Raw genomic sequence first — 17421 nt, forward strand, 5'->3', positions numbered from 1 at the left:
GTAAGCCTCTAGTCTCCTCAAGAAGCATAGAGAGGGGAGGGGAAGGGAGGGGAAGGGAGGGGAAGAGAGGGAAAGGGAAGGAGAGAAAGGGAGGAAGGGGAGGAGGGAGAAACTGGTCAGAGACAGAAGGAAGTAGTTTGGAGCACTGAGAAGGAAGAAACCCTAGAGGCCAGGTGGCAGTAAGGAAGCCCCTCCCTCAGCTCAGGCACCGCCTCCGGCTCCACCTCTTCTTCCTTTTCCCACCCACCCCATAACAGCAGATCTCGTCCTAGAGGGCGGAGAGAGGTGGCATTTGAGTCCTCCGGTATCCCAGCAGGCAGTGCAGCCTAGAGACGCTGACAAAGGACCGAAGGAGCAGTCGCAGCTGCTTTCCTTGGAGCCGGGTTTGCCGAGGTGAGAGTCCCCCACCGTCCTGTCACACAGTCCTCCGACTTCGGGGAACCTGGGAGTTACATTGCCGGGAGACCCCATGGAAAGAACGAGGAGTCCCCAAACCCAGAGCCTGGCTCTGCGACTGACAGCAGGGCTCGGTGGCGCCAGGATGCGGGTGGGAGGTGGAGAGAAGGAATCGGATGGGTTTTTTTTTCTGCTCTGTCTCTCTCCATTGCCCTGCAGTATGCGGATCCAGCCTCTGGTCTGGCCCGCTCCTGTGTGTTTCTCGTTCACGGGCGGAGGCAGCAGGCTCGGGAACCTTGCTGTGCTTGCCAAACAGAGTTCGGTTACCCCCGGGGATGCGACTCTGGGGAGAACTCTTTGACGGATGTTTTGAGGCGAGCTGGGGGAGGGAAGTTGACTCCGCGTTTGGGGTGACACCGTCCTTGCCTTTCCTCCAGCCCTACCGGCCCACTCATTGAGCAACTGAAAGGAAATCGGCGGGTTGGGAGCGAGGCGTCCTGGGGTGGCTGGAGGAAGATGAAAGCGGGGTGGAGAGGCTGGGAGGGAGAAAGAACGCCTTCTTGGAATGGTGGGGGTGGGGCATAGGGGCTGTGTGGCCTATGCTTCCCCCTTCCAGGACCTCTGCACGCATCCTGATGGTTGCACCAGCTGCTCGGCTGTAAACAGGCTCACATGACCTGTTTCACTCGGAGCCGACCAGTGTGGGGATGGGGGCTGGAAAGGCTGGGCCAGGCCAATCAGGTGGAGCTGAAGTCCTAGGACAGACCTTTGATACTCTCTCCCCTGCCCTCCTGCCCTTAATCAGTGTTCTGCGGTTTCCATTTCTGGGTAAAATAACTGACATCTGTCCTCTACGGACGGTAGTAGCATTTCTGCACCAGTAGACTCAAAGACCTCTTCTATAGGAGAGCGAGAGGGCAAGCATTAGATGAAAACAGTCCCCGATTTTTTATTTTTATTTTTATTTTTTTTTACTTTTGAAAGGAAATGAGATCGACGCCAACCTGAAAAATGGGATCTTTTGGATCTTGCCTAAAAAGCATTCCTGTTCTCTAGGAATGCATTGCATTCTTAATGTGAATTCCAGACAGGGAAAGAAAGGTCTACTTTTCCAGGCAGGGCATACACAGGGTTTAATATATTCTTGATGCTGAAAATTGTGTCGAAGTTTTCTAAGTGCTGGGAAATCTCTCTGACTATAACATGCGATACTCTGGATATTGTATAAGGAGTGGACACCAACTTTTATATCATGGCATATTTGGTATAAAGCAGTTGGAAGTTTGGAAAATGGGGCCAAACAGGAGAGGAGTTTCTGAAGTACTTCTAGAAATTTCAAAATAAGAGGTTTACTCAAATATTGGTATATTTGAAAATGTGGAATTTTGCAAATGAGATAGTTATGTAGATTCCAGTTACATGTAATATATAATTAAGTATAATGCACAATATTCAATATACTGAATATGGGCAAATATAGGAAATAGAACAAATAGCTTATACTAGTAAAATAATTCGTGTTTCTTCCCTTAACTTGTTTATGCACATTTTCTCCCCAATTTTTTCTCTCTCTAATATATCTTATTGATTTTTTACAGAGAGGAAGGGAGAGGGATAGAGAGTCAGAAATATCGATGAGAGAGAAACATCCATCAGCTGCCTCCTGCACATCTCCCACCGGAGATGTGCCAGCAACCAAGGTACATGCCCTTGACCGGAATCGAACCCAGGACCTTTGAGTCCGCAGGCCGACGCTCTATCCACTGAGCCAAACCGGTTTTGGCCCCAGATATTTATTTTTAATTTTTTTATAATATATTTTTTTTATTAAATTATTATTTTTGTACATATATGGCCCCAGATATTTTTAATGGAGCTCGTTACATTTAACTCTAATTCTTGAAAATATGAAACAATAACTCCAAGAAAAGCTTCCTCATTCTCTACTAGACAAAGTAATTTGCTATTCTTTTTCTGTTTTTTTAAAAGTTTACTAGATGGAAAATAGAAAGATTCATTTTTTTATTTTAATTAAAATATTTTTATTAATTTTAGAGAGGAAGTGAGAGGGAGAGAGTGATAGAAACATCAATGATGAGAGAGCCATTGATTGGCTGCCTCCTGCACACCCACTACTGTGGATCAAGCCTGCAACCTGGGCATGTGTTCTGACCGGAAATCGAACCTAAGACCTCATGGTTCATAGACTAATGATGCTCAATCACTGAGCCATGCCGGCTGGGCGAAAATAGAGGAATTTAAAATCTTATCTAAGATTTAAAGAAGATTATCAGTATTGCTCTTAATCTGGTTTTGCTACTCTGTAGCATTCTGGAGAATCTTGCCCTACAATAAAACACATTAAGTGATTTGCTCATTGAGGGCTTTCATTTCCTCATCTGTAATATGAAAATTTTGTTTTTATCTCCAGGGCCTTTTTTAGTTCTCCAATTCCGTAAAATAGTGCAGTTTTTTTTTTTTTTTTTTTTTATTGGGAGTTATTTTTGGCCAAAATAAAATTGTTAAATAAGCCAAGATATTGATATCGACTAAAAGAACATTCAGTAAGTAACAAGAGGTATCCAGAGTCCTAATATAAATAGAAATTACTGAATAGGTTGACCTGTACCTCTCTTTCTCATTCTCCTCTCCATCAGGAAATAGAAGATTGCCTCAGCGAAATCCTATTTCCAAAATCAGAAATAACAGTTCCACTTGACCTTCATAGCATAGTACAAAGTCTGATTCTTTTACTCATTACAACTTTTTTCTGAAATAGGTGGGCTATGCGATCAGTGATGATGCTAGAATAAAAAGAAGGTGGTTCTAGCAGGGCCTCACTTTGGTAGTATCTTGGTTAGATCACCAGAACATTTTTTTTTTAACTTTTCAGGTTTTGAAAGTTAATTTTTCCAGCACATCCAGAAATTACCCATCAATCTTAGGGATTGACTCACACTAATCAAACTTAAAAGATTTCTTTGTTAATATATGAATGCCAGTTCACTAACTTACAGTGAGGAGTAGAACTGCCAAGCAGACCAAGAGACATGTACAAGCCAGGGCACCTTTGTTCTTGACACTATGGTTCTTGACCTTCCTTTATTCTGGATCATTCTTATAATATCTAGTGGTCAATACATTCAACAAGATTACAACCTGTTATTATATAAAAGCCATTTCAGTAACACCTTTGTGTGGATCTCTCCTAGTCTCTTGATAGACTTTGCAAAGCATCTCTAAAATCTGTTTCTCTCCATTTCTACTTAATCTAGGCCCTCATCATCTCTCCATGCCACAGTGAGTCAACAGCTTTTTTCTTCTCACTATGACTACTCTAGAGTCAGGTGCTGTGCTTGACTGGTCTGTGGCAACCAACTTCCACTTAAGATCTTATCCAGTCAGTTCCCTGCTTAAAATCCTATGGAGGTTTCCCATTGCCTGAAGCAGTGGTTCTAAGTGTAGTATGCATTAGAATCATCTGGAGGGCCCCAACCCCAGAATTTCTTAAAAATTTTTTAAAAATATATTTTTATTGATTTCAGAGAGGAAATGAGAGGGAAAGAGAAATAGAAACATCAATGATGAGAATCATTGATTGGCTGCCTCCTGCATGCCCTCTACTGGGGATTGAATCCACAACCTGGGAATACCTGGGGGAGTGGTAATTGAACCGTGACCTCCTGGTTCATAGGTCAATGCTCAACCACTGAGCCATGCTCAGTAGATCTAAGGTGGGACCCGAAAATCAGCATTTCTAACAAGTTACCAGGTGAAACTGCTGCTGCCAGCACCACATGTTGAGAAACACTGGCATGCAGAATCAATGTAAAGCCCTCAAACTTGGCTTACAAGATTTATCTCCATCCACCTCCAGCTTATAATACCTTTCCTGGCTTATCTCTTTCATACTACTTTTTAACCATAGGCAATGCCAAAGCTAATTTTAAGAGTCCCTTTCATGTATTTATGCATATTCTTCCTGGAATTTATCCCTCTCCACTACCTCTGAAAACTCCTGTTTAAGGAAGACTGTTACTTTTTTTTTAAAATATATTTTTATTGATTTTTTTACAGAGCGTTAGAAACATCGATGAGAGAGAATCATCGATCAGCTGCCTCTTGCACACCCCCTACTGGGGATGTGCCCGCAACTAAGGTACATGCCCTTGACCGGAATCGAACCCGGGACCTTTCAGTCCGCAGACCGACGCTCTATCCACTGAGCCAAACCGGTTTCGGCAAGACTGTTACTTTCTTTATGCTACCAGAGCATTTTATATCTACCCAGCATTTTAACACTTACTACATCATATTCTAACTACTATGTATATCTGTTTTCCCTGATAACCGAGTTGTGAAGGGTGAGAGCATGTTTCCATCTTTTCCCCACATTCCATAGCACAGTGATTGATATATAAGTGATCTGTCAATGTTAGTTGAATGAATTTGTGATTCTAAAACTTATGAGAGTACTCTATGTAGCAACGTACATACTTCATATAATGAATTAGTGTGGATTTTGCTTTGAGAATTGCACATCTTGGAATAATGAAGACATTGAAATATTGTAAAACAAATGTTGGAAATAACTAGCTTAAAAGAAATATCTCAAAAAAGACATTACTGGAGGGCATCCTTATTTTTTAAATGCTTAAAGCATGCACTACTCAACTTTACATCTTTTTTTGTTTGTTTTGTTACTTTTTTGTTGTTAATCCTCACCCGAGCATATTTTTCCATTGATTTTTTTCTTAAAATATACTTTTGATTACAGAGAGAAGGGGAGAGGGAGAGGGAGATAGAAAAATAAATGATGAGAAAGAATCATTGATCGGGTTCCTCCTGAACGCCCCCTACTGGAGACTGAGCCCAAAATCTGGACATGTGCCCTTGATCAGAATTGAACCTGGGATCCTTTGGTCCATAGGCCTACGCTCTATCCACTGAGAAAAATTGTCTAAGGCTCCATTGATTTTTAGAGAGAGTGGAAGGGAGAGGGAAAGACAGAGAGAAATATCAATGTGCGAGAAACATTGATTGGTTGCCTCCTGCAGGAGCCACAACCAGAACCCGGGCTGGGAGGAGCCTGCAACTGAGGTACATGCCCTTGACCAGAATCAAACCTAGGACCCTTTGGTCGACAGGTTGAGGCTCTATGCACTGAGCCAAACCGGCTAGGGCTCAACTTTACATCTTTAATATATAATAGCTTATCACTGCATATTTATAGCAGGCAATCCCATTAGTAAGATATCAAATTATACAAAAAAAACCTAGCAAATTTATAAAAGCAAAAGTATTTAATATTGAGCATTGAACTATTAAAAAATATAAAGAGAATATTATAAATCACTTATATAAGAGTTAACTTTAGGAAAATCTCAATAGATGATATTGAAACTCAAAGAGGAAGATAACCGAGTTTATGAAATGGGAAGGAAATAGAGGTTTTCATGCCATTGAGAGTAAAGCAAAAGCACTTGTTGCTGTTAACTTTCTTACTTACTTGGCATTGGCAAGGACTGCACCAAACATGAAGGAAGAAGATAGCCCCTGTGCCCAGATAAAAGGCAGCAGGCCTGAAGGTGGAGCTAGGAACCCTAATCAGAGTAAACACAAGAGCCAGGGACAGATAGTAAATAGCTGGTGTTCTGTAGCCAAGGAAATGGGTCAGTAGTTTCTGGGCAAGTCTGTACTTTGAAACATCCCTGTCTGTGTCAAGCTTTGAACCACTTTATTATAAAAATAACCAAGTTTCACTTTTTTTCACTTGATTTTTATCGCGGCCCCCTCTTCTCAAAAAAGGAGGGGCAACTTACAATGATTTCTGTGGTCTTAACAGTTTTGAATATATGGTGGTAAAAGATAGCGAAACTCCCCTGTTTATCTCAGTCTCATCTTTTTCTGGTCAAGCCAAAGTGAGGGGAACAGAAAATAATGAAATTTGGGGGGCATTGGTCTCCCTGGACTGATGATAGAAAGTGCATGTGATGATTTCAGTGTATTTAGGCCTTTATTGGGGGGTAGGGGAGTAGTTTGCAAACTGATCACAAGGTGGTGTACATACATAGGGTTTTCTTTCAAATTTCATTCAGGATTGCATTTCTGTACCTTTAGGGCAAGGGGGTGGAGGCGGGGGCGGGGTTTGGCGCGGAAGGACAAGGTAGTTTCCTGTAGCACCAGCTCCCAGCTTCACGGTTTCCCTGTAAGGTCGAGAGTATGGGGGTATCTTGGAATCTCGTATTTCTTTTTCTTTTTCTTTTTTTTTTTTTTTTTAGCCTGGTATTTATAAACACTGTTGGCCCAGTTGGGCACTGAAGAGCCAGAGGAGCTGACGGGAGGGGAGGGAGATAGAAGAGAGGGAAGGAATGAGTAGAGACGGCTGGTCGTCTGTTCTTTTACCCCAACGTATGGCAAGTAGCCACTATTGATTTACTCTCCCTTTAATTGAGATCCTTTGCCTGTCTTTGGATGAAATGTGTTCACTTACAAGGAAGACGCATTACTTGATGAAGGAGACAAATATTAGTAGACACCTATAGGTTAACTGATAAGCTCAGTATCTGCTAAGAGCCTAACACTGAGCTTGGGTATATGAAGGATGAAAATAAAACCCCCACAGGAAAACAATATGACACTATGCCTGAAGTCTGGGGAGTCAAAATTAATCTGCACAAAACAGAAGTCAAAATAGCCAATCTATACGGTATGTACATAACAGCCTGGCTGGTGTGGCTCAGCAGTTGAGCATTGACTTATGAACCAGGAGGTCACGGTTCGATTCCTAGTCAGGACATATGCCTGGGTTGTGGGCTTGACCCCCAGTGGGTTGCATGCAGGAGGCAGCCAATCAGTGATTCTCATCATTGATGTTTCTTTCCTCCCTTTCTCTCTGAAATCAGTAAAGACATATTTTAAAAAACAATAAAATCAGTGAGACCATGTAGATCCGCGTGGTAGAAGACGAGAGGAGATTTGAACTAGGCTTTGAAGAATGAGGAAAATAATGGTGTCCAGAGAGAACAAATAAGACAAATCTTGGTTATTAATGACCTAATGAACATTTACTGACAACCATAGCTATTTTATACTAGTAAGCAGGAAAAGAAAGTGTGCACATCTTAGTAAGTGGAATTGTCTCTTGATATTTTCTTTATAAAACTGAAAAGGAAACATATATATCAAGAGCTGAATATTGGATCATCCTTTGAGAACTCTCTGGAAAAGAAGGGACATTTTTAGAGATGAGGGCATGTGTGGGTGTTAAGCATTAGGGAGGCAGGACTTTTGAATTGAGACACAAAGGAGATGATGACTGTATAGGGAAGTATGAGTGGTGACCAGACTCCTTCCACCAATACACTGGTAAGTCTTTTACTTACCCTGGGCCTGCTATCCTCAGCAGGAAAATGAGAAGGCTCAGGAGCTAACATTCTTTGACTTTGTGCATGCTTTTATGAAAACAACCTTATAAATAAACTAGAGGCCCAGTGCATGGATTTGTGCACTAGTAAGGCCTCTCAGCGTGGCTTGTGGGGATCGGACTGAAGCCAGCTCTCTGACATCCCCTGAGGAGTCCCAGATTGCAAGAAGGCGTGGGCCAGGCCGAGAGATTCCACTAGTATACGATTGGGGCAGGGAAGGGACCACAGGAGGGCTCCAGGGCATGTCTGACCTGTCTTGCCCAGTCCCAATTGGCTGGATCCCAGCAGCAAGCTAACCTACAGGTCAGAGCATCTGCCCCCTGGTGGTCAGTTTGCGTCATAGCAAACAGTCAAATGAACAGTTGGACACTTAGCATATTAGGCTTTTATTACATAGGATTTGCATTCAGGTTTTATTGGCTCAGTATATTATCACTCCCCAGAATTTTTGTACCTTATTGTTTTTGCAATATGGACTGGAGTGAAGAGAAAGTGTTAATCTCCAGAAAACTATCAATTAAAGGCAGGTGTTAGTTTCATTAGTTTGCTGAATTTGCCCTGGTGATCTGGTGCTAATTCCTCTCTAATTTCCATTGGTTGGACTTTAGGAGATAATATATTTTTGCTAAGATATGTGAGAAATGGAATCAGGGATCTGAAAAGAAATAATAAACTGCTCAAAAAATACTTATAGTGACCAGGGGATAGACAGCCTATTCATGATTTGTGGGGAAATGTGCACATATTCAAGTGGTAAAGATAAAGTTTAAAAATTAAAACTAAAAATTTCTACTAAGCTAAAATATATATAAATCTAGTAAAATTTCTACTCTGGCCTGTGATGATTAACTTCTTAAGGTTATTTCATGGTTAGCTTTATAAGCCATCTTATATCCTTTATAACAAAATGTTTTACATTTTTCCAGGTTTGCCAGTTATCTTAAATAAACCTTAAATTTTTCTCATTGTAAGAGTTTGTGGTACACAAAATTATTTTAAATAACTGAAATCATTCTATTTTACACACAGTTTTAAGGTTTTTCAGTGTTATTAAAGGATCATAAATTAGAAATACAATTAAAAGGGGTTTTTCACGCATTGTTTCTAAATTCATCCTTGTGTTTCGAAATTGGCACCTTTTTCAAATTAGGCCTAGGAGAGTTGTGTAACTCGAACTTAAAAAATTTTTGAGCCCTAGCTTTTGGATCAGCCCATGGACTAAAGAGTTCTGGGTTCAGTTCTGGTCAAGGGCACATATCTCAGTTGCAGGCTTGATCACCACCCTGGTTGGGGAGGGGCAGAAGGCAACCAATCAATGTGTCTCTCACATCAGTATTTCTCTCTGTTACTCATCTTCCCTTCCACTCAATCTAAAAATCATGGAAAAAGATCCTCGGGTGAGGATTAACAACAACAATAAACATTTGAATAGATATTCACAGTGTTCAGATTTTAAAAATACAAAAGGGCATCTGGAGAAAACTCTCCTACCTTTGTTTCTGGCCACTCAGTTTGCCTCTCCAGGGGCAACCCTGGTTATCCTACCATTGATATTTTACCCATTTCCAAGAAAACAGGTTTGCATATTCTTTTATCTCCCTTTTCCACACAAATGGCCCCATGCTCTACACTTTGCATTGCACCTTGCTTTCTCACTTCATGCTACACTTGAAGCTGTCCAAATGCATATTATACAAAGAACTTCCTCTTTCTTCTTGACAGGTATCTGGTATCCCAACACATGGCTATATCATATGTTATTTAATGAATTTACTATTAATGGATAGTTGGGCTGTTTCCAATCTTTTGCTAGTTCTTACTGAGTGCTTCACATAAACGTTATTTAATCCTTAGTGATGAAGAAAAAACAAAAACAAAATATCTTTCACATGTACTATTTCACCCAGGAGGAATATTTATACCAGATAAATTCCTAGAACTAGAATCTAGATTTGAGGGTATGCACATTTAATTTTGGCAGGTATAGTGGATGTGCCATTTTATATCCATGCCAGCAATGTTAAGAACATACCTGATTGCTCCCACCATGTGCTATAAAACTTGTTGATTTTTGCCGAAACCGGTTTGGCTCAGTGGCAGAGCGTCGGTCTGCGGACTGAAAGGTCCCAGGTTCGATTCCGGTCAAGGGCATGTACATTGTTTGTGGGCACATCCCTGGTAGTTGGTGTGCAAGAGGCAGCTGGTTGATGTTTCTCTCTCATCGATGTTTCTAGCTCTCTATCCCTCTCTCCTCCTCTCTGTAAAAAATCAATAAAATATATTTTTTTAAAAACTTGTTGATTTTTGCCAATTTGATAGGTAAACAGTTTTTAAAATATTTTTTAAAGAGTGTATATATATATATATATATATATATATATACATACACACACACACACACACACTCACATATATTGATTTTTTACAGAGAGGAAGAGAGAGGGATAGAGAGTTAGAAACATCGATGAGAGAGAATCATCGATCAGCTGCCTCTTGCACATCCCCTACTGGGGATGTGCCCGCAACCAAGGTATATGCCCTTGACCGAAATGGAATTTGGGACTCTTCAGTCTGCAGGCCGATGCTCTATCCACTGAGCCAAACCGGTTTCGGCTAGGCAAAAACTTTTATCAGTATAGCTTTAGTTGGTATTTCTCTTGTGGATGAGGTTATACAACCTTTTGTAAGTTTAGGAACAATCTGTATATCATTTTCTATAAATTATTATAGTGTTTGCTCGTTTTTATATTGAGTTGTCTTTTGGTAATGATTTGTAGGTTCTTTATATATAGTAGGAAAATTAGACATTGCCTATGCTATGAATTGAAAATGTTCTTTTGGCTTTGCTTAACAAGTATTTTGCCATGCAGAATTTTAAAAGTTTTAATATAGTTGAATTTACCAATTTTTTTTTTTTTTTTGGTTTCTGGTTGTTAGAAAGTCTAAATTATAAAAAAGAAAATATTTCCCAAGATTTCTAGTGTTTTATGGTTTTCTTAATATTTTAAAAAAATGTGTCTTCATTAATTTCAGAGGAAGGGAGAGGAAGAGAGGGATAGAAACATCAATGATGAGAGAATAATTGAATGACAGCTGCATGCCTCCCACTTGGGATTGAGCCCACAACTGGGCATGTGCCCTGACTTCCTGGTTCATAAGTTGATGCTCAACCACTGAGCAACACCAACTGGGTTATGGTTTTATTTCTTTACATTTAAAGCTTTGATCCATTTGGAATTTGCCATAATTTTAAAATTTTATAAGGAGTAAGGTACAAATTCAACTATCTCCTACAAATCAGAGATTCCACCTTTAATCATAAGCTAAATTCTCATTCTAACAGTTTTAGAATGAGATGTTAATTTTTATACAAATTTGGATGTTCTATTCCTAATAGTCAAGCTTACAAAGAAAGTAATTATGTCACTAATCATCAGTGAGAAGCAAATTAACACAACAATGTGGTATCACCTTACACCTGTCAGAATGGCTGCCATCAACAGATCAACAAATGACAAGTGATGGTAAGCTGTGAAGAAAAGGAAACCCTACTACACTACTGGTGGGAGTGCAGACTGGTGCAGCCACTATGGAAAAACAGTATGGAGTTTCTTGAAAAACTTATGGGACTGCCATTTATCCAGTGATCCCATTTCTAGGAGTATATATTTAGAAATCAGACCAATCAGAAAGAATGTATGCACTCCTATGTTCATAGCAATGCAATTTACAATAGCTAAGACCTGGAAACAGCCCAAGTGCCCATTTGGAAATAAGTGGATAAAAAAATCTGTGGTACATTTGCACCATGGAATACTATGCAGCAGTAAAAAATGATATCTTACCCTTTGAAACAGCATGGATGGACCTGGCTAAGTGAAGTAAACCAGTCAGAAAAAGACAAGTATCATATAATCTCACTCATATATGGAATCTAAAAACAAAATAAACTGATAAAATAGATCCAGAGACACAGAAGCATGAAAGAGACTGTTGAATTTCAAAGGAAACCTGGGGGTGGGTGGGATGAGATTAACCAAAGAACTATATGCATGTATACATAACCCATGGACACAGACAATAGTGTGATGAAGGCCTGGGGTAGGGGGTAGGTGTGGGCTAAAAGGGGTCAATAGGGAAAAAAGGGAGACATCTACAATACCTTTAACAAGAAAGATAAATTTAAAAAAAAAACAAATAGGGAAGCATAAAGAAAGTAATTATAGAGCTTATTATTTTTTAGCTTATTATTTTCTATTAAATAAGATACCAAACTTCTGAGAGTATATTATCCAAATGCAAATGTGTATGGCTCTTAGGAAAAGAAAGGAATTCATGGAAAATAAAAATTCAAAATTAGGATTTTGTAATCAGATGCTTTTCAGAATAATCTTAGTTTAATTTTATTTGAAATGGATTGTTACTTTGGTATAGTGGAAAGAATACTGGACTAAGAAGCAAGAGGCTTGCTGACATTTTTTGTCTTAATTTGGTTTCTTCCTAATTTAATAAAACAACAAACAGAACATTGCCTGGCCTAGAGTAAGTACTAAAAGTTTTACATATATTTATAATTATTTTAAATCTTTATTGTTGCAAGTATTACATATCTTCCCCCACCCCCATTGACCTCTTCTATACTGCCCCCATCCCAGGCCTTCACCACCCTATTCATTCAATGTAAGTGATTAATGAAAAAAGTTTGAAATTTCTTATGCATCATACAAATGTTAAATGTTACAAATAAAAGTTGATAGGCAAAAATGCGACATCTGTAATACTTTCAACAACAATAATAATAAAAAAATGCAAAAAATGTCTAAAGGCACTTTCAGCTCAGTTAAAAACAACACTGTTATGAGCTACATGCATGCTATGGATTTATGGACATAAAGTAGCATGATGATCTGTGGGGAAGCACTTGGTTGGAAAGTCTGTAAGAAGGATTCTCTGAGAGATCAGAGGTCTCTAGGGGGACCTTGCCGAAGACCGCAGACCCTGCCTTGACTTTTCCAAACAAGTCTGGGCCTCCAGGTGTTTTGCTTGAATCTTTATATTTAGACTTCAAAAGGTTCTTGCTTAAAGGACACTACAGACGCATGTGTCTTCTCAAGAATGCTTACCCTGCCGATAGTATCTAATAGTTAATTTTAGTTCAAGCTGTGGTTACAATAAAAACCTAAGGAGGCAGGTGAATAGGGCTGTTTGGTTGCTATAGCCAAGCAGTCCCTTAGCCCTCTCTTTAACAGAAACATGTGTCAGAGTAATCATTAATCCATTGTTCAGGGTCTGCCAATTAGTCCTGGCAAGAATGATCTAGGAGAGTGTATGAATTATGACTTTTTTTCTTAAACTGACAGTATTTTTTGGCTTTAAAAAAAACTTTACTGTTAAGAATATTGCAGATGTCCCCCTTTTCCCCCAATTACCCCCTTCCAACCAGTTTCTGCCCCATCCCAGGCCTTTACCACCTTACTGTCTGTGTTCATAGGTAAGATCTTTGGTTAATCTCTTCCCACCCCTCCCCCCTTCCCTTTGAGATTCATCAGTCTGTTCCGTGCTTCTATGCCTCTGGTTTTGTTTTATTCACCAGATTATTTTATTCATTAGATTTCTTGTGAATTTATTTTAATTTTTAGATTTGATTGTTGATAGATATGAATTTATTGCCATTTTATTGTCTGTGTTTCTTCCCTTCTCCCCCTCCTCCTCCTTCTCCTCCTGCTTCTTCCTCTTCCTCTTCCTCTTCTTAAAGAATACCCTTAACATTTCATATAATACTGGTTTGGTGGTGATGAACTCCTTTAGCTTTTTGTCTGTGAAGCTATTTATGTAACCCTCAATTCTAAATTATGGCTTTGCTGGGTAGAGTAATCTTGGTTGTAGGTCCCTGCTATTCATCACTGATAGTTGTAGGCACTCTCTTGTTGGTAACTGCCTTTCTCTTGCTGCTTTTAATATTCTTTGTCTTTAAGCCTTGTCATTTTAATTATGTTGTCTCTTGGTGTGGGCCTCTTTGGGTTCCTCTTGTTTGGACTTTGTAAACTTGTAAGGCTGTTTCTTTCACCAGGCAGAGGAAGTTTTCTGTTATTATTTCTTCAAATATTTTTTTTAAAGACCTTCTAAGGTTTATTTTATTTTTAAATTTAATAATTCTTTATTGTTCAGATTATTACAATTGTTTTTCCTTCCCCCCCAATAGCTCCCCTCCACCCAGTTCCCACTCCACCCTCTGCTCTTATCTCCCCTCCTGCACTGTCCTCATCCATAGGTGTACGATTTTTGTCCATTCTCTTCCTGTACCCCCCACATCCCTTTCCCCCTGAGAATTGTCAGTCAATTCCCTTTCTATGCCCCTGATTCTATTATATTCACCACTTTATTCTGTTCAACAGATTGTTTTATTCATTTGATTTTTAGATTCACTTGTTGATAGATATGTATTTGTTGTTCATAATTTTTATCTTTACCTTTTTCTTCTTCTCCCTCTTAAAGAATACCTTTCAGCATTTCATATAATACTGGTTTGGTGTTGATGAACTCCTTTAGCTTTTACTTATCTGTGAAGCTCTTTGTCTGACCTTCAATTCTGAATGATAGCTTTGCTGGGTAGAGTAATCTTAGTTGTAGGTTCTTGCTATTCATCATTTTGAATATTTCTTGCCACTCCTGTCTGGCTTGCATAGTTTCTGTTGAGAAATCAGCTGATAATCGTATGGGTGCTTCCTTGTAGGTAATTAACTGTTTTTCTCTTGCTACTTGTAAGATTCTCTCTTTGTCTTTTGCCCTTGGGCATTTTAATTATGATGTGTCTTGATGTGGTCCTCTTTGGATTCCTTTTGTTTGGGGTTCTGTGTGCTTCCTGGACTTGTAAGTCCATTTCTTTCACTAAGTGTGGAAAGTTTTTGGTCATTATTTCTTCAAATAGGTTTTCAGTATCTTGCTCTCTCTCTTCTTCTGGCGCCCACATAATTCTGATGTTGGTATGCTTGAAGTTGTCCCAGAGGCTTCTTACACGATCTTCATATTTTTGGATTACTTTTTCTTTTTGTTTTTCTGATTGAGGGTTTTTTTTTGTTTCTTTGTATTTCAACTCTTTGACTTGATCCTTGCGATTCTCGAGTTAGCTGATAGATCTCTGTATAATATATATATACACACACACACACACACACACACACATATATATATACATATTATAGTTAATTTATTTTATTTTTTTAATTTAAAAAAAAATATATTTTATTAATTTTACACAGAGAGGAATTGAGTGGGACAGAGAGCTAGAAACGCCGATGAGAGAGAAACATCGACCAGCTGCCTCTTGCACACCCCCCACCAGGCATGTGCCCGCAACCAAGGTACATGCCCTTGCCCAGAATCGAACCCGGGACCTTTCAGTCCGCAGACCGACGCTCTGTCCACTGAGCCAAACCGGTCCTGGCTAATATATATATTTTTTTATTTCACTCAGTGTATGCTTACCGTAATTTCTAGTTGGTCCTTTTTCATATCCTTGAGGATCTTGTTAAATTTATTGGCTTTTCTAGGAAATTCTTCAAAAACCTAATAACTGTGGTTTCGAACTCTATATCCAGTCATTTGCTGTCTTCCATTTCTTTCATTTGTGATCTGTTTCCTTTTCTCCTTTTTCGCTGCTTCCCTGAGTTAATAGGATGTCTTTGTGTGCTAGGTGTTCTATATGGTCCAATGGGTCAGCCTCCCAGTTATCTGAGGTGGACACTTTTGGTGCACCCCTTTGTGGACTGTGTGTACAGTCTTGTAGTGAAGTCTTGATTGTTGTTGGTGAGGAATTGACCTCCAGGCCAATTGGCTGTATTACTGTGCTGGGGACACACTTATTGGGCAGAACTTGTTTCAGTGGTGCTTTGGTGCTTACTGAGTTTGCCTCTCGAATGTGTCTCTTATGAGGATAGTTGAAATCTGGTGTCTTCTCACACAGACCAATGGATACACTAGTTTATGGATTTCCAATGGGGTGCAGGTCAGGTACTGTCTGAGGCCACCAAGCAGGAGCTACAGTGAGAACTACAGTTTTCTCCTCTTTGCTTGGGGTTTGGAGGTTTTGGAGCTGTCTGATTGGAGCTGTAGTTTGTTAGGTTAAGCTGCGATAGGGCAGGCCATTTATATGCAAAAGCCACTGTGTGGAGCTAGGGTGGGTTTGTAGATTGTGTGGGGCAGAGTCTCAGGGTGTCACTAGGCTAGGGCGTGGCTAACAACGATGGCTACCAGTCAGCCTTCTCTGTGTTTCTGTGTTTCCAAGACCCCACATTCCATGCTTCAATGCAGTAAATAATGATTACTGGCTGCACCTCTGCAAGAAAGTCACCCTCACTTTCTGACCTAATGGCCAACAGTCCAGCTTCTCTCCGTAGGAGTTTGGGTCCCCATTGTCTCCCCAGAAACTGGATTTCAGAGTAATTGGTAACTTGTCTCCCTTTGGGTTGAAAAAAAGCAGCATATCCAATCGGCAACCACCAGCCGATTCTTGCACCTCCACCTTCATACCTTAGCTTTTCAGTGCTTGTGCATGTCTCAATGCTCTTTTTTCCTTCTTTCTAGTTGTAGAACTTCCACTCAGCCAGCTTTCCCGTGGTTCTGGGTGATAGACATTTTCTCTTTTAGTTGTAGTTTTAAAATTGTTGTGCAAGGCAGCAGTTTAGGTATTTATCTATGCCACCATATTGGTTTCTCTCAAATAGGTTTTTAATAGCTTGCTCTCTCTCTTCTCCTTCTGGTACTCCCATAATGTGAATGTTGGAATGCTTGAAGCTACATGCTCCTTACACTATCTTCATATTTTTGGATTCTTTTTATTTTTTTTTCTTCTGATTGTTTTTTTGCTTCCTTGTATCCCAAATCATTGATTTGCTTCTCTGAATCCTCTACTTTACTGTTGACTCCCTGTAAATTATTCTTTATTTCAGTTAGTGAATGCTTGATTTCTGACTGGTCTTTTTTTATGTCTTTGACATTCTTACTAAGATCCTTGAAAGTCTCACTAAGTTTCTCTCTCTCTCTCTCTCTCTCTCTCTCTCAATAGAGAGTCATCGATCAGCTGCCTCTTGCACACCCCCTACTGGGAATATGCCCGCAACCAAGGTACATGCCCTTGACTGGAATTGAACCGGGGACCCTTCAGTCCCCAAGCCGACGCTCTATCCATTGAGCCAAACCTGTTTCGGCTCACTAAGTTTCTTGAAGCTCTCATTAAGAAGTCTCATTAAGATCCTTGAGTAATCTTATAACTATTCTTTTGAACTCTATTCAGTAATTTGCTTGCTTCCATTTATTTCATTTGTGACATGTTTCTTTGTCTCTGTATTTTTTTAAAAATATATATATATATTATTGATTTTGTACAGAGAGGAAGGGAGAGAGAGAGTTAGAAACATCGATGAGAGAGAGTCATCGATCAGCTGCCTCTTGCACACCCCCTACTGGGGATATGCCTGCAACCAAGGTACATGCCCTTGACCGGAATCGAACGCGGGTCCCTTCAGTCCGCAGACCGACGCTCTATCCATTGAGCCAAACCGGTTTTGGCTGTCTCTGCGTTTTGGCTGCAAACCTGTGT

General features: G+C 39.9%; 1 protein-coding gene across 5 annotated transcripts in view; it reads left to right on the forward strand.

The window, feature by feature from the left end:
* The first annotated feature begins 243 nt into the window (after nt 1-243).
* MOSPD1 (motile sperm domain containing 1) overlaps nt 244-17421 on the forward strand; it is a 91015-nt gene continuing 73837 nt past the window's right edge. For 4 of the 5 annotated variants that reach the window (XR_014793726.1, XR_014793727.1, XR_014793728.1 and 1 more), the window contains exon 1: nt 258-393. The gene's annotated coding sequence lies outside the window, so the exon portion shown is untranslated. Of the gene's footprint in view, nt 394-17421 lie in introns of all 5 variants that reach the window. The other variant, XM_084870266.1, reaches the window with a different exon arrangement.

Source organism: Pipistrellus hanaki, assembly GCF_964339955.1.
Source record: "Pipistrellus hanaki genome assembly, chromosome: X".
Lineage (NCBI taxonomy): Eukaryota > Metazoa > Chordata > Mammalia > Chiroptera > Vespertilionidae > Pipistrellus > Pipistrellus hanaki.